This window comes from Pongo pygmaeus, chromosome 3 (genome assembly GCF_028885625.2).
Source record: "Pongo pygmaeus isolate AG05252 chromosome 3, NHGRI_mPonPyg2-v2.0_pri, whole genome shotgun sequence".
Taxonomy (NCBI): Eukaryota; Metazoa; Chordata; class Mammalia; order Primates; family Hominidae; genus Pongo; species Pongo pygmaeus.
In genome coordinates this window covers 156,695,447-156,720,987 of record NC_072376.2, presented here as the reverse complement: position 1 = coordinate 156,720,987, position 25,541 = coordinate 156,695,447, and the positions used below count along the sequence as shown (strand labels likewise).

Genomic DNA, 25,541 nt, shown 5'->3' with positions numbered 1-25,541 from the left:
AATTATTAAATTTCAAGTTCATTTTGTGATTTGTAGAGGCTGAATATTTAATTGTGATTTTTGAAGTAATATTGATTACCATTGTGGATGATTTGGAGGGAGACTTGTTGAAAATAAAAAATGAATATATTGTGGTGTTTATGAACCAGAACAAATAGCTTTAAAGAAAAATAGCTTTGGTCTCTTTATCTTTTAGTATTTGCATGAAAACATTTGCATTCATGTTTCTCTCCATAAAAATGAAACACAGGCTTATTTTTTTATTATAATTTATTTTTTTAATCATGCGATTCCATGTATAAAAATAGAAAATTGGTGTGATCATGCAAAAAAACTAAGAAAGCTCTGATATAAGAAAATAATCATACTTCAGAAAACCTGGCTAATCAAAAACTATTTTGGAAAGAAAAAGAAATATTATGAATGATTTTTTGAAACATTCTCAACTAGTAAATCAATACCTACTATACTCAGGGATTGTGTCTTTTAGATTACATTATTATGTATTTGTTGCCTTTCATTTTTCAGTTGCTAAATATCCTGATTACCACATACATCAATTTTAAAAATGTCGTTTTGCTTGAAAAGAGTTTATTGCTTGAAAAGTCAAAGCTGTTTTTGTCTTGCTTTATGTTAACAGGTTATTAAATAATCAATTCACATATAAATTTAAAATATAACTTCAACCTCGGGATGAAGTCTTAAATTCCATGTACACACACATGTGCCTAGTAAGTAGGTAATTATAAATAAATACATATGTGTATATTAATATATGAGGCATGTATATACAACAACTCTTCAAAAGCGAAAAGTATTTTTACTCATTTAGAATGGCTAGTTAGCATGTATCTTTCCTATTGGTAGTAAAGTAAAATACTTCATTTTTCAGAATATTTTTAATTCTTCATTCTCAAATTCAAGTTCAGCATTTACTGAACACATATCTTTTCTCAGGTATTGTGCTAGATGTACCTAATTTCTCAGTGAATCTCCTCAGAAGATAGATATTATCCTCTATTTTTTAGATGAAGAAACTAAATTTTGATGAGATTGAGTGAATGGTTACATTCTAGGCAGTCACAGGGAAGGAGAGGAAAATCACAAAATTCTAATCCCTCTGAAATTAAGTCAATATCAAAATTATCTTTAAATGTGTTGATCTACTGTTAGTTTAAAAATTACATAGTTCTTATAACAATAGACAGAGTGGACTACTTGAGAGGAGAGGAAGGGAGCAGGGCGTGGGCTGAAAAACTTCCTATTGGGTACTATGCTCACTATCTGGCTGCAATATACCCATGTAACAAATCTGCACATGTACCCCCTATGTCTAAAATAACAGTTAAAATTTATATATATATATATATTACATGTTTCTGTAGAATGCAAAAGACATTTAATTTAAAGCAAAAACTATAGGCAAACATCTAGAAGCTGATGTTTGTATACAATACATGCATAAAGGACAAGTCCTTAGGTGACTTGTGTTTTGTTTTTTTTTTTCTGAACTAAAAAAGCAGTTGAATACATGTATTAGTGTTACATAAAACTTCATATAAAATTGAATGAAGAGTTAGGGACCGGGCATAGTGGCTCAGGCCTATAATCCCAAAGTAGGCTGAAGCGGGAGCATCACTTGAGGCCAAGAGTTCAAGACCAGCCTGGGCAACATAGGATGACCCTGTCTCTACCAAAAAAAAAAAATTGTTTTAAAAAATAGCCAGGAGTGGCGGTTCACGCCTGTAGTCCAAGCTACTACTCAGGGATCTAAGGCTGCAGTCAGCCATGACCAAGCCACTGCACTCCAGCCTGAGTGACAGAGCTAGACCCTCTCTCTAAAGAAATTAATTATTAATTCATTAGTTATGAATTAAAAGCACAGCTAAGAATAGAGTTATGATCTGTGTGAGAGAATTCATAATGCACCCTAGTTCCTAATGTGGTTATTTTTTCTGGTTCACGGGCCTCTCAGTCTTAGACTCATTTTTATTTTAGAGAAAATAAAGCCACTCCTCTGAGTTTTTGCCTCTCACTAAGCAAGTAGCATAAACAACTGAATGAAACCACTGCCACTTTTAGAAACCAAAAATCACTTCAATACGTAAATGACTTAACTATACACTCTTCATTGTCTGGAGTCACAGAAGACAGACATTCTTCAGTGTCTGCTGAACTGAAGACAGTATTTTTAATAGAAAAACTACCTACAGATTGCTTTCTAATTGAGCTTCAACTAAGCTGAGCTTCTGAACAATTTGCTTACAATTCCCTATCAAGGCACAGATATACTGGGTTGTCTCCATGTATGAGAATGATTCAGGTTTTTCTAATGTAATTTACAAAAAAGTAGGAGTGACTATGCTTATGTCCACTTGCACACTTTCTTTAGCCTGTGTTTATGAGAAATTGGCAGAGAAACAAAATATATGTATGAAGCATGGAGTGGATATCAAACCCTGGCCTCATTAGAAGACCATATAGTAAAACACAAAAGGCACACCTGGTATCTAACCTTGTCAGGTTTTCAGAGGCCCAGGCCCTAGCAATAGCACCAAACTGGAAAGTCAGTGGCAATAAAATTTCAGCCCTTTCATGAATTGAAGCCAAACAAGCCAATATTAAGGGTGAGGGATGCCCCAATCAAGTGATCAAGGAACATAGTGCTTTATTCGTTAGGTGTGTTATTAGATATAGACATGCAAACAGAAGTTTCTGCTTTTGCTTTTGTTTTTTGGCAGTTGTTTGAGACAGTGAATACAGGAATGTATTGTTATGCAGTGTGGCAAAAGCAGAGGAAGGTTTAGGGCCTCCAGATCATTGTTAGAGATGCCATTGAGGTTCCAGTTCTTTGCTTTTACTTTTTTCTTCTTTTTACCTCTGCTTCCACCTTCTCTTCATTTGCTTTTTATTTCTTTGACCCAGCTTGTAGAATGAGCTCTGGATACTCATCATGTTCATTGGTTCTTGAGTCACTTTCCAGCCCTGTAGTAATACTCCACCTGTGACTTTATTTACTGCCTTATCTTTCATTCTGCTAAATAGTGTTTAGAAAATATAAAACACTTTCATCTATTTACTAAAAAGTGTTTGCATAAGATAACAATTTTATTTTTAAAGTAATTTCTGTAAGTTATAATAAGCAACTTTTATTATATCTGACTATAGTCATATCTAATAAATGCACTGAAGAAGGTGTGGAATTTGTTATTTTTATAAGTACAAATTCTCTGAAATAGAATGCCTTGTTATGAAGTTTACTCAAAAAAAGCTAAGAACATCAGAAAACTCTGCTAAGAAAATCCTACTGAAGAGAGGAAAATTGAATTCCCTATGAGACTAGCTAGGTAAAATGTTTCATTCACACAATGAGTTTCAAGGAGCTAGACATCCTCTTTAATTATTGGGGAAGGCACTAAGCCCTACTCGGGGCAGACATTTTGTAGCGCTGGCAGGATTACAGCTGGAAGCATTCTTGCTTAGGAGAGCCAGTTGAGTTACTCAACTGAAAAAGTTATGATAGATTGAAAATGGCAATGTGGTCTCTACTTCCTCTGATTAAAACAAAGTGGAATGTGTGCCAGTTGGCAAGCAACTGGGAGAAAAAAATGAGTTTCCTGAGACAATGACTTTCTAGTCTTTTTAAGCGACTGATATAATGTTGGAGTTAAATGATTATTTGAGGGAAGACTTGTAATAGATTTCCCAGTTCCTTTTTTTTAAAGTAGTTTGATTTAATATGCAATGTTAATTTAATAAACACTGCCCAGCATTAGATTCTCAGTTGGCAAAATTATTTATGCAGATAAATTAAAGAGAGGAAAGACAAATCAATTTTTTCTGTAAGTAGTTTATTTTCAGTAGAATAAATCTATAGATCTTAATCTAAGAGATCTGTATATAGCATATAGTGGTGAAATTGAATTTAAATTTTCTGTTAATTTTTAGTAACTTCCACATAAAATACAGTATTCCTCCAATAAAATATATGTTGGTAACAAAAATACTACTAGCATTACTTGTGACTTCGCAACTATTAGAAATATCAAATTACAGATACTTTAATATCAAATTACAGGTATTGCAGAGATGTCAAAATATTCTTCACAGCCATTATTACTTTAAATTTTGGTAATAATTTTATTAGAAATTTTTTAACAGTTTTCTTGAGATATAATTCATATACCATACAATTTGCCCATTTAAAGTCGATAATGCGATGGTTTTTAGTATATTATACATTTTTTTACATTGTGGTAAAATATATATAACATAAATTTTGTAATTTTAACCATTCTTAGGTATACAATTCAGTGGCATCAATTATATTTACAATGTTGTGCAACTATCATTACTGTTTTCAAAACCTTCCATCACTCCAAACAGAAACCCTTTATCTATTAAACAGTAATACTCCCCCTTTCTCCAGCCTCTGGTAACCTCTAATCCACTTTATGTCTCTATGAATTTACCTTTCTAGATATTTCATATAAGTGGAATCATACAATATTTTTCCATTTGTGTCTCGCTTATTTCACTTAGCATATTGTCTTAAAGGTTCAGCCATGTTTTAACATGTATCATCACTTCGTTTTATGCTGAATAATATTCCGTTGTATGTACATATCATATTTTGTCTATCCACTCATCTATTGATGGACATTTGGGTTGTTTCCACCTTTTGGCTATTGTGAAAAATGCTGCGGTGAACACTGGCGTACAAGTATCTTTGAGTCCCTGATTTCAGTTCCCTTGGATATATACCTAAGTGTAGAATTTCTGTATCTCATTCAGTAATTGTATGTTTAGCTTTTTTAGAAACTACCTAACTGTTTTCCATAGCAGTTGCAGAATTTTTTTAATATCCTAATAATTGTGTTGTAATATAATTGGTTTTTGCATATCCTATGCATTTTCTTTTATGCATGTAGAAACATTGTTCTATGAAGGGGATCGTAGGCTTTCCCAGACTGCCAGCACGCTCCATGGCACAAAAATGTTCAAGAACCTCTGCACCTATCTTCTGTTTTATCTAAGACAAAATAATTTAAGTTTGTAAAACCCTGGCAGGTATTTAAAGCTTGAAACTAAAAAGAGCAATCATTATAAAAATAGTGACTTTGCATAATCTTAGAAGGTTAGTACAGATAAGCTAGACTGATTACTAAAATGAAAAATGCTTTCAGAACAAAATGTGCTGGATTGATAATGTAAGAAATATCTTTAACAATAAACATGTTGAGAAAACATAATATGCATTTCAGTGGGTAATTATGATAAATCAGGCCTTTGATATCCTAGAACACAAGGGCTAGTTAGATGAGTACACTTTGAAATCCAGATAGTTCTTGAAACATGGTTGATTTAATCAATCAACTTCTATTGGAGTTCTGAAAAGGGAGAGGGGAAAAAATTTGCATCTCTTGCATAGAACTGTATTCAATTTAAACATCTCAAAATTCATTATGATTAGCACTACTGTGTCTTTTATATAGAATTTCACTTAAATCTTGTGTTTTATAATGAGAAAATACCTTAACCACTTGCCGAACTAAAGTGTTTAGGATTCAGAATAGGATTTTCCTCAATATGTAAAGAAACACCTAGCTAGAACTTGGGCTGAATTTCAGAAATGGCCTAATAGTATTCTGACTTTACTGTAGCGTTATTTTATAATTAACAAATACTTACTAAGTACCTCCTATATGCTAGGCAACTGGGATATGACACAGAAAAAGACATAATCCTTGCTCTCAAGAACTTACAGTCTAATGGGGGATAAGTTAACAAGGCAGGGTAAATGTTATGGTAAGAGTAAGCTTCAATTACTATGAGAATAAGTGGGTAAGGCACCTTATTCGTCTTTGATGACTCAAGGAAAACGTCCCAAGAAAATGACCTATAATCTGAGACCTGAATGAATAGATGTTAGCCAAGTGAAGGAGAAAGAAAAGATCAGTGGAGATGTATAAAGGGAGAAACAGCAAGAGCAAAGGAGATTTGGGGCACTGCTTGAATTCAGCGTGACTTTGTAAACCTGACTGCAGAGGCTACGGCCAGAGTTGAAGTGGTGAGCATGCTCCAGACCATGAAGGATATTCTAAATCAAGGGTGACAATCTTTTGGCTTTTCTGGGCCACTTTAGAAGAAGAAGAACTGTCTTGGGCCACACATAAAATACACTAATGATAATGATAGCTGATGAGCTTAAAAGAAATTCTCATAATGTTTTAAGAAAGTTTACAAATTTGTATTGGGCCGCATTCAAAGCCATCCTGGGCCGCATGCAGCCCAGGGGCCACAGGTTGGACAAGCTTGTTCTAACTGATGTTGATAGACTTCATCCTGAGGACACTGAGGAAACAGGAAAGGTTTAGACAAGGTGGTGGGTGACATGCTGACTCTCTCAGTCCATTCAGGCTGCTGTAACAAAATACCATAAATTAGATGGCTTTTAAACAGCAGGAATGTATTTCTCACCATTCTGGAGACTGGAAAGTCCAAGATCATGGTGCCAACAGATTTTGTATCTGGTGAGGATCTGTTTCGTGGTTCACAGATTCCAAATTCTTACTGTGTCCTCATGCTGTGGAAGGGTTGAAGAGTCTCTTTTATAAGGGGACTAATCCCATTTGTGAGGGCAGAACCTTCATGATCAAGTCACCTCCCAAAGGCCATGTCTCCTAATACCATCACGTTTGGGGTTGGAATATTAACATCTGAATTTGAAGGGGACACAAATGTTCAGACCACAGTACTCACAATGTGCTTTGCACACATAACTTTGTTTGCACTATGAAGACTAGATTGTGCAGGTAGAGACAAAACTAGAAAAGAGGAGATGGCAGTAAAATAAGGTGAGACTGATGTTAGTAGAAACTTAGGTGGTGGCAATAAGGGTGGAGAGAAGTGGGTTGATTTTTTTATTAAATAAATGTGGCGTAGGAGTTGGAAGTGACAGTTATTGAACTCGAGGAGGTAAAGAGAGGAAGTCAGGAGGGGCACCTAGATTTCTGGCATGGGCACTGGGCAACATGGTGGCAGAGAATAATGAGTTTAGCTTGGGAAGTGTTGGGTATGAAGTTCTTATTCCATATCTAGTACTTACTATGCCTATGGCTTTGGGCAAATCCTATAACCTTTTTTAACCTAAAATTAGCATCTCTAAAAATTAGCTAATTCTAAAATAGAGATGCTAATTCCTGCCTGGCTCATATGGTGTGATGAAGCACTAATAAAATTATGTACGTGGAAGTCTTTTATAAACTGTTAACCACTGTACAACTGAAAAGTGCTATAATTCAGATCACTGTTCCAGTAACTGATTAAAACCTTCTGCAATATCATCATTACTATCATGAATTATCATTTGGGTAAGTAAGTACAGACCTAGGAATCAGGAGACTTAAGGGTCAGTCCCAGCTCTGCTGCTTGCTGGCTCTGGGATCTAAGGTCCTGACTTGCAAAACGAAGAGGTTGAACAGCTCATCTCCAAAGACCTTTCCAGTCCTAAAATTCTGAGAATGCTATTACTGTTCTACTGAATATTCAGCATGATCCCAGTAGGTCTAGGTGGATTATCCTTATGGAAAGCATTTTAAGAAAACTTTTCAGTCACCACTAACCTACTTTATGGAGAAAAGAAAGCTTAGGCTTTCTGAGAAACTATTATACAAACAAGTACATATGTGATTAGTAGGTTACTTGATAAATATGAGTGTGTTACAGAAACAGTTTGATAGAGTATGACTAGGAAATGGTAAAATGTGATTTATTTGCTGCAATGAACAGTCAGGAAAAATATGAAATAATTCTGGCATTTCTTATTGAATTTCATTTTGTGAATGTGAATGCATAAACAATGCTTGGGATTTTTTTCTCATGCCATTGATGCAAAGAGCAGAAAGTATACAAAACCCTAAACAATTTCCTTCATTATTTTATGTTCTATGTTGTTGAATATAAACAATCAGACACTCCTGGGGCTTTGCCTTCCCCTTAGTTTTTACTTTTTTGTTTTTTTTTTAATAAAATCTATTTATTTACATGAAAATACATACTATATCATATTTTTAACAGTTTTATTGAAGAAAACTCACATCTTATACAATTTACCCATTTAAAGTATGCAATTGAATGGTTTTTAGTATATTCACAGGATCATGCAACCATCACCATAATCTAATTGTAGAACAGTTTATTCCCTCCAAAAATAAAGTTCATACAGTCACCTCCATTTCTGCCACCCCTCTCCCTACTCTAGGCCTTAGCAACCACTAATCTACTTTCTCTCCATATAGATTTGTCTATTTGGTCTTTCACATAAATAGAATCTTGCCATATGTAGTCTTTTTTCTGGTTTCTGTCACTTAGCCTAATGTTTTCAAGGTTTATGTTATAGCATATATCAGTACTTCATGCCTTTTTATGGCTAAATAATATTATATTGTATGTATATATGGTACTGCTTTTTATTTACCCATTTATCAATTGATAGACATTTGGATGTTTCCATTTTGGGGCTATTGTGAATAGTGCTATTTGAACATTCATATAAACAAGTTTCTGTGTGCATATAAATTTTGCATGGAGGAATTTCTCTTGAGTGTGCACCTAGGAATGAAAGATAGTTTTTAGAACTCAGGACTTGATACCTACTGTCATCACTGCTTGGGGAACTCTTTATTTCAGTAGAAAGAGGAGTAATGAGTGGTAACTGATAGAAAAACAATGGATTTCTTTTGAAAAAATGTTTAGGCTTGGGTGTTTATCTAACTATGCATGAATTACTTGTTTTCAAATTTATAATTACTGTGGGGTAAGAAATTTTTACTGCAATACATTAGACAGATTCAATAACCTATGCCTGATATCTGTTTTCTTAAGAGACTTCACAACTTCAATAACATTTGTTGTAGGTAATATTGGTCATTTAATACAGGGGTTATGCCTATGAGCTAGGGAGTGTGGGAAAACTTGATAAATTTATTACACATCCTCTGAAGAGTTTTACTTTTATATTAATACAAGCACTGACAAAACTGAATACAAAATTCACAGTGAATTTTTAAGCTATTGCTCTGACTTCAAAGCTCATAGCCTCTAGCTATGCCCCGGGCCCCTGGTCCTTGCCCCTTGTAGGGACAGGTTCACTCCGATTTGCTCTTAGGGTATTGGCTGTAAGATTTGAGAAGCACTGATGAAATGAATTTAATTTTTTACATGGTTTTTGATATGAATTCAAAATAATTTAAATGGTATTTCCTCAACGGAGCCATATGGATCTAGAAGAGATGCTGCATTAAAAGATGCTGCCTTTTGTTTCACAAGTTTAATTGTAAATTGACCAAAACCATCAATTAGAAATCATCTCCAATGTTAACTTCAGAGTACTGAGAAGAGATTCATGAGAGGGTACTCTCTAGGTGTAAAACATTCTAATTTTATTGACCACTAAATACAGTTTTGTTCACCTGCAATGTTTTTCTTCCCTCATTTTGTCGTGTGTAGCCAAGTTGAGCTTGGTAATTCTATTTCCCTGTTTCACCTGGGCTACTTTCCGATAAAACGGCTTCAGGCTGGCAGACACATTTTCTGTGATTAATTAGGCATAAAAGGGTGATATTTTTCTACATAATTTCACCTTTCGTGCTTTAAGTTTATTTTTGCCTTTACAGCTTCAATTTTTCTCTCCCCTGAATTTATTTGTTAGGGAAAAAAGTCCTAAGGAGGAGTAGACTGGTGCACAGTATAATGAAGATATCTGGAAGGGATTTCTGACAGATTTCTACACAAATCACAGATCCTTTCTGCTGCCTTGCACCCCCCCCTGACCCCCACGCCTTTGTCCTCACTTACCTGCCTGGGCCTCCTGGTGTGGAAACGGAGGATGGAGGGAACAGCTGCACTTCAACTGTTCCTGCCAGCTATGTGCTCCTCCATGCTTACTCTGATTCCTTCATGTGCTCACTGTCTTCAACTCTAACTTGTTTCCTTACTAGGCCCAACATGCTCTTACTTTATAGTTCACCACAAAGTAGTATGACATAATAGAATGAACACAAGTTTGCAAATACAGTTTAAGAGTCATTGCATGACAAGTTCAGGAAAGATGAGTCTTCCCTTTCCTTGGGCAAGAATTCCAAATGTCAAAAAAAAATGGGGCCCCTCCAGATTAGTAGATGTCATTGCCTTATTCAGAGTTGCTTAGGAAGAACTTGCACAATACAGCAAAATATATATAACACATTTAGTGGAAAACAAGTGCAGCTAGAAGATGGGAAGTGCAGCTAGAAGAATTGGATTCATCCTAGTTTAGTGCTTCTTTTTATTCTTACCAACAATCATTTTCCCCAGATAATCTGGTGAATCTTTTTTACTGAGTCTTGTTTCTTAAGTGCACTTTACATGAAAATTCTTTCCTAGCAGATATATCTCACTCATTTCAATAACTTCTTTTATTACACTCCAAGTTATTGATATTAATTTTTAGACAGAAAGATTCCTTAGTTTGGGCCTGGCATGCTGGTTCACGCCTGTAATGCTAGCACTTTGGGAGGCCAAGGCGGGCAGATCACTTGAGGCCAGGAGTTCCAAGACCAGCCTGGCCAACATGGTGAAACCCTGTCCCTATTAAAAATACAAAAATTAGCGGGCCATGGTGGCACAGACCTGTAATCCCAGCTACTCGGTAGGCTGAGGCAGGAGAATCACTTGAACCCAGCAGGCGCAGGTTGCAGTGGGCCCAGGTTGCACCACTGCATTCCAGCCTAGGTGACAGAGCGAGACTCCATCTCAAAAATAAAAAAAAAAGTTTAAATTAAAAAAATAGAAAGATCCCTTGGTTTGTTGTACTGGATTTAGACCAGTAGTCCTCCTAAAGGTATTAGTTCAACTACCTAATATTGTTTTGCTTGTTCAAGAATTCTCACTTTATGAACCTCCTACTGAAAAGAGCTTAATTTAAAATTTTTTTTTCTCATGTTTTATTCTGGTAATCAAAAGAAGAGTCCCCTAATTCCAGAATTACTGAATAGGCACACATGGTCCTTGTGGAAATATTTGTTGTATAATTACATTACCTGGGAAGTTTTTTGAAAATACAAATCTGGGCCCAACCATCTAAACGCTCTGATTTAATTTGTCTGGAGTAAATACTGGGCATCAGTATTTTGAATAACTTCCCCAGCAATTCTAATATGCAGCCAAGTTGGAAACAATGGTTGGCAAAATGTTAAGATAAGCCCCATGTACACTTCTTGTATAACCTCTCGTCCTTGAGTGTATGTGGGACCTGTGACTTGCTTCTAATCAACAGAATATGTCCAAGGTGATGGATATGGATGCCACTTCTATGTTTAGGTTTACACATGTGCATACCTGTGTGTATGTGTGTGTGTGCTTCTCTGTCTTGCTGGTACACACTAGAGAGAGTCTCCATTGACCTTAAAGAAGGAAACAGCCATGATGTGAACTGCCTATTAAAAGATCCACATGACACGGAACTGCAGGAAGCCTCTAAAAGCTAAGGGCAGCCTCCAGTCAAAACCAGTAAGAAGCTGTTGAACGACCACAAGTAAATGAATTCTGCCAAAAATCTAAATGAGCTTGAAAGTAGATTCTTCCCTATTTGAGGCTCCAGATGAGAATGCAGTCCAGCTAATACCTTGACTTCAGTCTTTTGAGACCCCCAGCAGGGGCTCTAGCTAAGCTGGGCTTGGACTTCTGACTCATTGAAGCTGTGAGATACGTGTTTTTTCAGCTGCTGAAGTCATGGCAATTTTTACATGGCAATACAAAATAGGAACCACTCTCTAATAATTATATCAGAGCCATTTGTGTTTGTGTTGCTCCTTTATGCCTTTTAGAGTTTGCCAAAAACATAAAGAAATAGAGTCAAGCCCTATTATTTGCTGCATTCTAGTATCAAAAACTTGTACAGCCTTTTTCTCCAAGTTCTGCATGTCACCGTTAAGAGAAGGCAGAAAAGGCCCAGGTGTGGTGGCTCATGCCTATAGTCCTAGCACTTAGGGAGGCCGAGGCAGGCGGATCACTTGACCTCAGGAGTTCAAGACTAGCCTGGCCAACATGGCAAAACCCCATCTCTATAAAAAATACAAAAATTAGCTGGGCATGGAGGCATGCAACTGTAATCCCAGCTACTCAGAGGTTGAGGCAGGAGAATGGTTTAAGCCCAGGAGGTGGAGGTGGCAGTGAGCTGAGATCGCACTGTACTCCAGCCTGGGCAACAGAGCCAGACTCTGTCTGAAGAAAACAGAAAGAGGAAATGCAGTCTTCACTTCAATTTACCTGACTTACAAGACCCAAAGGGACTGAATGGGATTTTTTTTCTATATTCCATTTCATTTGCCACTTTCATTTCTATTGCTCATTAAGGCTTTTAAAACTCTTTATGTATTATTCTTTTTTTAAGAAAGGAAAAAGACCATTTGAATGAATAGTTGAGTTATTTTTAAATTTATATCTTTAGGGCACACCAGGAAAACCAAATGAACAAGGAGGAAACTGGCAGCATGTAACATTAAGCACAAAATGGTAAGATGTTATACACAGCTAGGGACTTGTGCAGAAATACAACACACAGAAAAATCTTTTGAACTATTAGCTCTTCAGATATTATAAAAAATGCAGCCCCAAGAATGAGTCCATTGAAAAGAAAATAATAGTAATGCTGAATTAAAGTACACTATTCCATTCAGCACATAACTGATTATTTTATATGAAAGTGACCTATGTCATCTTTACTTCCTTCTCTCCTTCCATCTGTTAAGAAGTATAAATGACTTAAGGGTGGGCTTTACTATTTTCTCACAGGTTAAACCATTTCCTGAGATTTGCACAATTTCAACTAATTTGCAACTGATTTGCACTAATATGGATTTGCACAATTTCAACTAATATGGGAGTGTGTTGACCAAGTCTTTTTGAGGGTCGCATTAACTCATTAATAAAAGAAACCAACTTATAGCATTTCAGTTGACCACTTTACTAATCAGCACCCACTGAAATTAGAGCACAGTTACCATCTGTTGAGGAAGGAGCAGATAGTGCAAATGAATTCTAAGGCCCTCCAGACTCCAGCATTTTGTTCCATGTGTGCATTTCCATGTCCCCATCAAGGGCACTGGAGTGCTCTCCAGTGAAACTCTGAACCATCTTATCCGAAACTTTGAATATTTAAGAATTGGGATTTCGGTCTTTTATAATGTCTTTCTACCCATCCTCTGAGTTCCTATTGAATTCATAGGAAATCAAAAGTCTCTATCTTGCTTGATTCTTGTAGAGCAAGCCAAACACTGAAAAGATTTAGCAAACGGTAATTAGAGAAATCATCTAATAGACCAGCATTAACTATTTGTTTATAGATTCTGTGAAAATTATGGTGAAATGAGCAACCATTTAAAAAAGCAGGGAGATATGTGTTTTTAAAACCACTCAGGAATCCCATTGTTTCTTAAGTCCTGGTTAACACTCTGGAAATATATTACTTGTCTGACTAAAAACAAATCAAATTACTATCCGCTATTTAAATAGTAAGTAAAATAGAAACATATGAATATTATTAAAAGGAATACCTAGACCACTACAGTGATCAAATAAATGAGCACTGAGTTTGTTTACTTGCCAGGAAGATAATTCCATCATTGAAAAAATTCAGAGTAGTTCACTGAAGATGAGAAGTCAGGGACTGATACATCCCGAGGAAAGAAAAGTCGATTGTGATTATGCTAATTAAGGACTGAAGCCTGTACACTGGAGAGGGTGGGATGAATCCACAGTACTGATATAAATGATTAAAACAAATCCCATGCTGGCTGTAGTGGCTCATACCTGTAATCCTAGCACTTTGAGAGGCCAAGTGAGGAGGATAGCTTAAGGCCAGCAGTTCAAGATCATCCTGGGCAATATGGAAAGATGTTGTTTCTACAGAAACTTTTTAAAATTGGCTGGGCATGTTGGCATGTGTCTACAGTCCCAGTTACTCAGGAAGCTGAGGTGGGAGGACAGCTTGGACCCAGGAGTTCAAGGCTGCAGCGAGCTATGAGTGTGCCACTGCACTCCAGCCTGAGTGACAGAGCAAGGTCTCTATAATAAATAAGTAAGTAAATAAGTACCAGTTGCATGTTCACCATTCACAGAAGACTCGTCAACTGGGCCTGGTGAGGGTTTAGATACCACAGTCATTGATCATCTTTGGCTGATAGTTCATTGTCATTTATAAGATATGGCTGGTTAGAACCAACCGTGGGGAAGGTCAAGTACAGCATCCGGCTTTTAATATCTCCTGAACAAGAGCTTTGTGAGTAAAAACTGCTTTTACAGTGCCTTCCATTGGTTTTCATCTTTCAGGCAAAACAACATGCCTACAATAAGATAGGCAAATTATCAGATTTTTAGGTCCACACTACTACCTTTGTTCGGAGAGAGAATTTCACACACTATTAGTGTCTTTTCAGTGTTGTTTCAGACTTCTTTTGTTATAGAATCATCAGATGTATGAACTGGTGGAATGCTGACTGTGCGATAGCATTTATGATTTTGTTAACAATTGACATGACAAAAGCAATGAATGGGAACAAAGATAGAAACAGCATAACTAATATTTATAGAATGCTCCCCAGCTAAATTCCTGTTTTGCCAAACCCATACTGTGAGAGTAGATGTCATGGACTGGTTTGTTCAATTTGAACAACCAATTGATTTGTTCTTAAATTTTATGCAAAGAGTCCTCAACTGGTGCTGAAACATTCATTCAGAGGAAACAGAAGGTGTTAACCAGTGTGTAAAGAGACCTTAATTTTTCATAAATAATCTGCAATTCTGTTATCTAGTGCCACTGTAGCAAGTACATGGAGCCTCATTTCCCAAGCCTGTAATGCAAATATAGTTTCATTTGCAATGACAGACAAGGTGAGAAAAAATTTTATATACAGGATTCTAAGGCAAGTAGTCCAAGCCAAGGAAGAAAGTCCCATTGAAAGCCATGAATATCTTCAACTCTTCCAGGAAGGTCTACCTATCATCAAAACTGTAGTCAATAGGTATTACTAATGCCTGAAGAGAATGGGAAATTTAAACCTTGTGAAGGATCTTATTATTAACACTCCCAGGTTAGCATTTTTCTGTCCCTGGGTTGGTATGAGTACATTTAATTTTCACAAAGGAAAAACAAACAAGAGTCTGTGCAGTCTGTAATGGGATCAGGAGGAATGCAGAGGTTTCCAGAAAGCTGAAGCACTGATCCAAATATTGTCTGATGCACAAGGTGAGAAGAACATAAGGTATGGAGCATGTGTGACAAAGGAGAATTTAGTGATGATGAAGAGTTGATGGTGTTTTCAGGATTTCCATACTGGTAAGGCAGAATCTATGACTGCAATAGAATCCATTTAAAACTTTACAATGAAATTTAACAGATATGGAATCTTATTCATATAAACATTTTTGGTAAATGATATTCTCTGTTCTACTATCCTTATTAAAATTAAATTGGCTCTATTTTCTACAACTAAGATTTTTAAGCCATGGAATTTCAGTTAAAGAAAAAAAGCGGCCAGGTTTGGTAGTTTATACCTGTGATCCCAGTGCTTTTGGAAGCCAAGACAGAGGATCACATGAGGCCAGGAGTTTGAGACCAGCCTAGGCAACATAGCAAGACCCTATCTCTATTTTTTTTAATGCTTTAATTAGCTGGGTGTGGTGGTGCACACATGTAGTCTCAGATCCTCAGGAGGCTGAGGTGGGAGACAGCTTGAGCCCAGGAGTTTGAGGCTCATTGAGCTATGATCACGCCATTGCACTCCAGCCTGCACAAGAGAATAGGACTCTGTATTAGTCCATTCTCACACAGCTATGAAGAACTGCCCAAGACTGGGTAATTTATAAAAGATAGAGGTTTAATTGACTCACAGTTCCACAGGGCTGGGGAGGCCTCAGAAAACAAATCACAGCAGAATGGGAAGCAAACATGTCCTTCTTCACTTAGTGGCAGGAAGGAGAAGTGAGTGTCAAGCAAAGGGGAAAGTCCCTTATAAAGCCATCAGATCTCATGAGAACTCACTCACTATCATGAGAACAGCATGGCAGGAACTGCTCCCATGATTCACTTATCTCCACCTGGTCCTGCCCTTGACATGTGGGGATTATTACAGTTCAAGGTGTAGGTACACAGAGCCAAACCATTTCACTCCATCCCTGGCCCCTCCCAAATCTCGTGTCCTCACATTTCAAAACAAAATCATGCCTTTCCAACAGTTCCCTAAAGTTTTAACTCATTCCAGAATTAACCCAAAAGTCCAAGTCCAAAGTCTCATCTGAGACAAGGCAAATCCCTTCTGCCTAAGAGCCTGTAAAATCAAAAGCAAGTTAGCTACTTCCTAGATACAATGGGAGTCCAGGCATTAGGTAAATACCCCTGTTCCAAATGAGAGAGACTGGTCAAAACAAAGGCGCTACAGGCCCCATGCAATTCCAGAATCCAGCAGGGCAGTCGAATCTTAAAGCTCCGAAATGATCTCCTTTGACTCTATGTCTCACATCCAGGTCATGCTGATGCAAGAGGTGGGCTCCCATGGCCTTGGACAGCTCTTCCTGTGGCTTTGCAGGACACAGCCCCCTTTCCAGCTGCTTTCATGGGTTGGCATTGAGTGTCTACAGCTTTTCCAGGCACACGGTGTAAGCTGTTGGTGGATCTACCATTCTGGGGACTGGAGGATGGTGGCCTTCTTCTCACCACTTCACCAGGCAGTGCCCCAGTGGGGACTCTGTGTGAGGGCTCCAACCCCACATTTCCCTTCTGCACTGCCCTAAAAGGGGTTCTCCATAGGGCTCCACATCCACAGCAAACTTCTGCCTGGACATCCAGGCACTTCCATACATCCTCTGAAATCTAGGCAGAGGTTCCCAAACATCAATTCTTGACTTCAGTGCACCCACAAGCCCAACACTATATGTAAGCCACCAAGGCTTAGGGCTTGCACCCTCTGAAGCAATGGCTTGAGCTGTACGTTGGCCCCTTTTAGCCATGGCTGGAGCTGAAGCAGCTGGGACACAGGGCACCAAGTCCCAAGACAACACAAAGCAGCAAGGCCCTGGGCCCATCCCACAAAACAATTTTTGCCCCCTAGGCCTCTGGACCTGCGATGGGAGGGGCTGCCACAAAGTTCTCTGATATGACCTGGAGACATTTTTCCCCATTGTCTTGGTGATTAACATTTGGCTCCTCATTACTTATGCAAATTTGTGCAGCAGGCTTGAATTTCTCCCCAGAAAACGGATTTTTCTTTTCTATCACATTGTCAGACTGCAAATTTTCCAAACTTTTCTGGTCTGCTTCCTCTTGAATGCTTTGTCACATAGAAATTTCTTCTGCCAGACATCCTAAATCATATCTCTGAAGTTCAAAGTTCCACAGATCTCTAGGGCAGAGGCAAAGTGCCACCAGTCTCTTTGCTAAAGCATAGCAAGAATCACCTTTATTTCAATTCCCAACAAGTTCCTCATCTCCATCTGAGACCACCTCAACCTGGACTTAATTGTCCATATCACTATCAACATTTTAGTCAAAGCCATTCAAGTCTCTAGGAAGTTCCAAACTTTCCCCACACCTTCTTGTCTTCTTCTGAGCCCTCCAAGTCTCTAGGAAGTTCTAAACTTGTCCACATTTTCCTATCTTCTTCTGAGCCCTACAAACTTCCAACCTCTGCCAGTTGTCCAGTTCCAAAGTCACTTCCACATTTTTGGGTATCTTTATAGAAGCACCCCACTCTCTGAAGTATCAAATTTACTGTATTAGTCTGTTCTCATGCTTCTATGAAGAACTGCCTGAGACTGGGTAATTTATAAAGGATAGAGGTTTAATTGATTCACAGTTCTGCAGGGCTGGGGAGGCCTCAAGAAATTCACAATTATGGTGAAAGGGGAAGCAAACATGTCCTTCTTCACTTGGTGGCAGGAAGAAGTGAGTGCTGAGAGAAGGAGGCAGCCCCTTGTAAAACCATCAGATCTTGTGAGAACTCATTCATTATCACAAGACCAGCACAGCTGAAACTGCCCCCATGATTCAATTATCTCCCCCTTGTCCTGCCCTTGACATGTGGGGATTATTACATTTCAAGATGAGATTGGGTGGGGACACAGAACCAAATCATATCAGACTCTGTCTCCAAAAAAAAAGAAAACCAACTAATCGTTAGTACATGAAAATACAGCATGTCCTAATACCTTAAGTAACGTTCGCTAATGCATCAGTTTTGCAACTCAAGTCTTCCTCTGAAGGATCTTTGAATGAATATTCAGTGTATTTTATGTAAAACATTCTTAAGCTTTCATGTTGTATGTCTTATTCTTCCTCATATTTTCCAACAATTTTAAATGTTGGGCAACTTTTATAAACAGAGGATTTCTTTTTTTTGTTATTATTATGTATTCTCCAGTGAAGGATCTGAGTTTAAATCTTCATGAAAGCGCGTTAGGCAAATTAGGTAACATTAAAATACTTCATCTCTCTCACTGGGGAAGGGGCAAATCTCCCCCTACAAAGGGTTCTTGTTGCAAAGGCTACATACAAAATGCTCCTTACTGAATTAAAACAAGCAAACAAAACATGAAGACAGGGTCCAAACATGTAAATAATAATTAAAAGTAATTAAGATATGAGATTTTGTAAGATGCCTGTATCTAGCAAAGTTTCACAGATGAAGAAAAAAAGGCAAGGGGTGAATATCATAGTAGCTATACTAGTTGGGATTCTCCAGAGAATCAGAAAAAGAACCAATATATTGATAGATAAGTAGATAGATAGACAGATAAAACATAGATATTTACTGGCTGACACAGTTGTGGGGGTTAGCAGATACAAAATCTGTAGGAAAGGCTGGAAATTCAGTTAAGAGTTGATGTTACAGTCTTGAGTCTGAAATCTGCAGGACAAGCAAGCAGGCAGGAAAGTAAGGCAGGGTTTCTATGTTTCAGTCATGAGGTAGGATTGCTTACTGGGGAAACCTTAGTCTTTGCTCATAAGGCTCTTAACTGATTGAATGAGGCCCACCAACATTATGGAGGGTAATCTACTTTACTTAAAGTCAAATAATTATAAATGTTAATCGCATACACAAATACCGTCACAGCAACATCTAGACTGAGCACCATAGCCTAGCTGCATTGACACATGAAATTAACTATCCCAGTGACTATTCCATCAAAAAGTTGTCACCATTCTTGAATTAAGTAGAGGTACCCTGAATGAAAATTCAATCAGAGTAAATTGGTGCCTCTTTTTCTCAGGTTTAAGTAGAGAGTTTGCAAGAGCTATGAAACAGTTCCACAGACCATGAATGTCTTCGCCCCGCACTAGCAAAACCCCTAGGCTTTCAATGATCATCTTACCGTCCTCACAGAGCACACAGTTCCTCTTCTGTTGAGGTGGGCCACAGACCTGCTGGACTCTCTTGTGTACAAGCTGCATGAGAAAAGCAGATTCATGTGTCTTCACTTAAGAAATAGTTATCTTTTCACTAGTGATGCTTATCCCCAGTTTGCTTTATCACCCATTATTAATACATAGAAAGAAGGCCAGAATCAGAAATTATGATAATAATAATTTTGGAAAGGATAGATTTGAGGGGAAATGGTGCATTTTAATCCTCAATCTATAACTTCTGCCTGGGCTTCCCTAGGGAAACCAAAAGGCCACCTACCCTAATATAACTATGGAACTTCTATGGCTGGGCAGAGGACCTTGGCTTGCCGGGGCAGTCATAGTTTTGTTGTATGGCTTGTACTATACAGTTTATATGTACTTTGTGAGAAAATGTTTATTTTCCTTATAAACTCCAAGAAATGCTTTTTTAAAAATTATATGCTTTGTAGATTGAACTTGCCTTTTGTTATTTTTCAAAAAGGTAAAATTATAGAAGCTATTATTATAATTATTACTATACTCAAAGTTATAGATCTAAAGACTGGAAACAACCTCAGAGATCATGCCCATTTTTGTGTCTGTGTTCAATTAAAGATGTGGAAGTGAAGAATTACCTTGAGATTTTATCACAAATTTCCAGGGATCTACAAGGTTTGACTCCAGAGACATGGTAAAGGAAACAAATACATTGAGAAATCTCTTTGTGGATGCTGATTATTAGATACTCATTCTTTATATTTTAGATTTTTTAAAGATAGTGTATACAAAACTAAATTACCTTATGGAAAATGGAAAGAGCTCACGTATGCATAAAGACAAAGAAGTAGAAATAGGAAGATGATGCAGATACACGGAGAAGGGCAAGATAAAAGAAACAGAAAGGGGCCCTGGGAAAAGAAACACGTATGCAAATGCATGCACACACAGACACACACACAAACACACACACACATATGCAGAGCAAGAGGGGAATAAGATTAACAGAAAGTTACAGAGACCAAGAGCCTGGATTGTTCTCTTGTCAATTTCTGTCTGTGTTTGGAAGCTCCTGATCATCATATAACAGTATCCTATGTTAAATTATGCAGCAGCATAATTCATAAAACAGTATGTACAATCCAAAGTCCCCAAAACTATTTTCATTTTAATAAAACATATTTTAAATAATTTGTAATTGATATGCTGTACTTGTACATATTTATAGGGTACAATTTGATAATTCCATAATGTATGTGTTAAATACTGATCGAATCAAGGTAATTACCATATCCATCACCTCATGCATTTCTCATTTCTTTGTGGTGAGAACATTCAAAAGCCTCTCTTCTAGTTATTTTGTAGCATGCAATACCTTACCATTTACCATAGTCATCCTACTGTGCAACAGAACACCAGAACTTATTTCTCCTACCTTATTGTAACTTTCTGCCTGTTGACCAGCCTCTCCTCATCCTCCCCTCCCAACTGCCCTCCCCAGTCTCTGATAACCACTGTTCTGCTCTCTGTTTCTACGACACCAACTTTTAAAAAAAAAAATCCCACAAGTGAGACTGTGCAGTATTTGCATTTCTGTGTCTGACTTATTTCACTTAACATGATGTCTCCCAGGTTCATTCATGTTGTTGTAAATGACAAGATTTTTCCTCTTTTCTATGGTTCTGTTTATATTTATATACTTTATATATTATATAATATAAACATTGTGTTTCTATACCACATTTTCTTTATCCATTCACCTGTTGTTGGACACTTACACTGATCCAATGTCTTGGCTATTGTAAATAGTGTTGCAATAAACACTGGAGTGCAGATACCTCTTCAGCATATTGATTTTATTTCCTTTGGATATATACCCAGCAGTGGGATTACTGGGTGCTTTGGTAGTTCTATTTTTAATTTTCTGAGGAACTTCCAAAATACTGTTTCCCATCGTTGCTGTGCTACTTTATATTCCTACCAGCAGTAAGTGTTCCTTTTTCTCTGTATCCTCACCAACACTTGTTGACTTTTGTCTTTTTGATAATAGCCATCCTAACTGGAGTGAGGTGGTATCCCATTGTGATTTTGATTTGCATTTCCCTGATAATTAGTGATATTAAACACTTTTTCATATACCTGTTGGCCATTTGTATATCTTCTTTTGAGAAATGTTTATTAAGGTCTTTTGCCCATTGTTTTCTGGATTATTTTGTTTGTTTGTGTTTTTTTGCTGTTAGGTTCCTTATATATTCATATATTAACTCCTTGTCAGATGTGTAGTTTGCAAACACTTCCTACCATTGTGTAGATTGTTTCCTTTGCTGTGCAAAAGCATGTGAGTTTGATGTTATTCCATTTGTCTATTTTTGCTTTCATTGCCTGTGCTTTTAAAGTCTTATTTAAAAAACCCTTTCCCAGCCCAATGTTATGAAGTCTATCCCCTATGTTTTCTCCCAGTAGTTGCATAGTTTTGAGTTTTACACTTAATTCTTTAATCCATTTTGAGTTGATTTTTGTACATGATGAGAAATAGAGGTCTAGCCTCATTCTTCTGCATTTGGCTATCCAATTTTCCCAGCACCATTTATGGAAGAGACTCTTTCCCTCGAGGTGTGTTCTTGTTGCCTTTACTAAAAATAGGTTGGCTGCAGGTGCACGAATTTACTTCTTGGATCTCTATTCTGTTTAATTGATCTGTGTGTCTGTTTCTATGCCAGTACTATGCTGTTTTTGTTACTATATCTTTGTAGTGTATTTTGAGGTCAGGTAGTGCGGTGCCTCCAAATTTGTTATTTAAGCTCAGGATTATTTGGCTACTTGCTATATAAATTCTATTATTTTTATCTCGTCTGTGAAGAATGTCATTGGTATTTTGACAGGGATTGTATTAAATCTGTATATTGCTTTGTGTAGTATGGCCATTTTAACAATACTAATACTTAGAATACAGAAACACAGGATATCTTTCCATTTATTTGTGTCTTCTTCAATTTCTTCAACAATGTTTTATAGTTTTCAGTGTAGAGGTCTTTCAGCTTTTGGGGTAAGCTTCTTTCTAGGTATTATAAATGGTTTTTGAACTGAATTTCTGTTTAACATGACTGCAGGCAGTATCCAAGTTTAGTCTGCCACTGAACATGATTCATCTATGATTATTCTGCCATCTTTAAAATTTTTCCTCTCTATACAGCATCATTCAAAATGATGCCTAACAGAACCAGTTCTATTTTCCTTAAGGGTATATAAGATTTACGAATTTGACAGTTTATTGCTTTAGTGGAAACCTTTGGGATCATTTATAGCTTATGCTATATAAAGGGCATTTTTATTTCTAAAAAAAGTAATATTTTACCCAAAAGTGTGTAAGTTAAGTGGAAGCTTTTTATTTATCTAACAATTATTGATTTGTGGTCTGACAGGAAGGAATTTCTGGCAAATGGAATGCTTCCCCTGAAAAGAAAAGCTCAGCTTGTATTCTTAGCCTGATAAGTGTTGGCCAAGAACTTGGCTAATGACATCTGTTACATCTCTGGTTTGGCTATTTTTGCAATGTGTGGACTAACAATGGATATTATGATTACAGAGCTGTGCTGTGGTTTACTTAACTTCCAACCTTTCCTCCCTAATTATTGTTTTATTAAACCTCAAAAAGAAGTCTCAACCAGAGGTCATCCATCCCCCATTCACTTAAGGATTTGTTAGATAGATCCAAGGTTCAGCCAAACTCACAATTGTTAGTGAATACACTTGGTTCTAAAACCTGGGCTGTGGTCAGTAGAACTTTATTTTTATGCCTCTACAAGGCTTCTTTGTTATCTCCTTTTTTTCATATAGACCTTCAGGTGGTTTCCCTTTTCCTCACATCTATGAATCTAATTGCTGTTGGAGTCATCTTATTTCTCCTTTGAGTACACTGTGTACATAAGCTGTGTAGGGATATGACATTTATCTTTGTATTCTTAGAAAAATAAGTGTTTCTGGCTTTTACACCTCCTATTTCACTGACATTAGCACAGACACACTTGGGCTGTCTCCTATGTGTATAAGGAAGAAAAGGGGCTTGGTTTGATTGGGACCAGGTGTTTCTAAGATGTACAGTGCATTATGGCTTTCAGGAAATATTTATTTTTACTTATTATACTATCTAATTTTAATGCCAATCAAGTACAACTCTATATGACCAATGTAACATGATCAATTTATAGAACATGAGAATGCTAGATTTTGAATAAAAAGTTAAATAATATATACTATGGACATGTAAGTCACTTTTACCATTTTTTTAAAGATTGCTCTAGAATAAGACCCTCATACTTAAAGATTGGTTCACAGCCTGGCTGTACATACAGTATTTTGTAGAAGCTCTAAGCTAAGAATCTAAAAGCCTGACTATAGGTACTGGCTCTGTTGCTAACTAGAAAAAAAAAATGGCTTTATACTACATTACTAGAATTTTTTTTTTGAGATGAAGTTTTACTCTTCTTGCCCAGGCTGGAGTGCAATGGCACGATCTCAGCTCACCACAACCTCCACCTCCTGGGTTCAAGTGATTCTCCTGTCTCAGCCTCCCGAGTAGCTGTGATTACAGGCATGTGCCACCACACCCAGCTAATTTTGTATTTTTAGTAGAGATGGGGTTTCTCCATGTTGGTCAGGCTAGTTACCAGAAATTTTTAACCCATTATCTACATAGTTATGTAACAAGATAATAAAAGTAATACATTTACAAACTATACATAGGTTGAATTATTAGCAGTGCTCATTCTATTCTTCTTTGAGTCCACATTTAGGTCATTTTTTTCTCCAGAAAGCATTGTCATTCAACAGGTATTGATTAAGCCCCTGTTAATTGCCAGGAACTGTGCTTGTGTGCTAGGGACTCCAAAGTGAAAAGACACTTGGAGTAATTTGGAGCAATCAGCTCCAAATCTGGAAAGAGACTGACATGTAGACAATTAACTGCAGTACCCTGAGAGGTGCAAAAAGAAAGTATGTGCAAGGGTAGCAGAGATAAACCATTACCCACGGAAGCTTCATTGAGAAGAAACATTCAAACAAGACCTTCAAGGATGAATAAGAGTTTTCAGAGCTGTGAAACAGCATGAGAACTTGGTATCGCTGACCTGTGTGCTCCAAAGTCAGTAAGAGAGGTAGGAGACGATGGAGAGGTAGAAAGGATCCAGACTGTAGAGAGCTTTGCCTATTTTTACATTTTTTTTACTAGCACTGTGACCTCAAGAAAAGGCACAGTTACTAAACTGCAGGTACTCCATTTGTCAAATGTCAAGCATGACTGTTCCCACTCTTGAAAGTTGTTGTAAGGATTGGATTTGCACATGAGATAATGGATATGAAAAGACTTGGTGATAATATGCAGTCAATGTTAAGATTACACCTCTAGATTTGCCAGTGCACTTCTGTTCCCAGACAGTTTGTATGCCTTCTGGGGAATTCACCCTCCTCACACAGCTTAGACCTCCAGGGAGCTTAAAGCTCACTTAATATATCAGGTTATAACAACTTTTGCTGAGTGATATTATTGTTTGTCCAAAATGGGACATAATAAGTTAATCTGTTTTCTGGATTGCTGTAATGGTGCCACATGCTAAGGGGGCAGAAAGAATCACAGAATGTTAAACCTGAAAAGGAACTCAGAAAGGTTCTAATTCCACTCCCTCATCTGAGAGATGGGGAAACGATGCCCTGCAAAGTAAGCGATTCACCCAGGACCACACCTTTAGTTAGTGGTGTTGCCAAGACTCCAGCCCAGATCTCCTCACTCAGTCCAGTTCTGTTCCCACGACATGCTGACACCACTCGTATGTCAAGTTGAACTATTTGAAATTGCTGAACATTCACCCATTTTTGACCTGAAGAAAATAACAATTTCCTCTGGATCAATCTAATAGAAGGACTCACCCTGCTGATTCCCTCCCAAATACTATCTCCTTCTATGATTTCTGTGGGTGAAGAACTGTTCTCTTCTTACTGAAAACTCTGCAAACTTAGGTTTAGGAAAATTCTGTTTTCTAAAACTTCCACATCTATCTTCATATTTGATCCTTATAACAACACAGAAGGATCCTTACATAGCACAAAAAGCAAGAATCACCAGAAGAAA

The 25,541-nt window shown here is 37.2% G+C and overlaps 2 protein-coding genes across 2 annotated transcripts in view; one reads left to right on the top strand and one right to left on the bottom strand.

Moving 5' to 3' along the window:
- The window catches only part of FREM3 (FRAS1 related extracellular matrix 3), a 125,669-nt gene that overhangs the window by 28,061 nt on the left and 72,067 nt on the right, over window positions 1-25,541 (top strand). The gene's annotated exons all lie outside the window — the stretch shown is intronic.
- LOC129034608 (uncharacterized) overlaps window positions 18,443-25,541 on the bottom strand; it is a 97,811-nt gene continuing 90,712 nt past the window's right edge. Inside the window, exon 4 of the mRNA XM_063664407.1 lies at window positions 18,443-19,480. The gene's annotated coding sequence lies outside the window, so the exon portion shown is untranslated. The remainder of the gene's footprint in view (window positions 19,481-25,541) is intronic.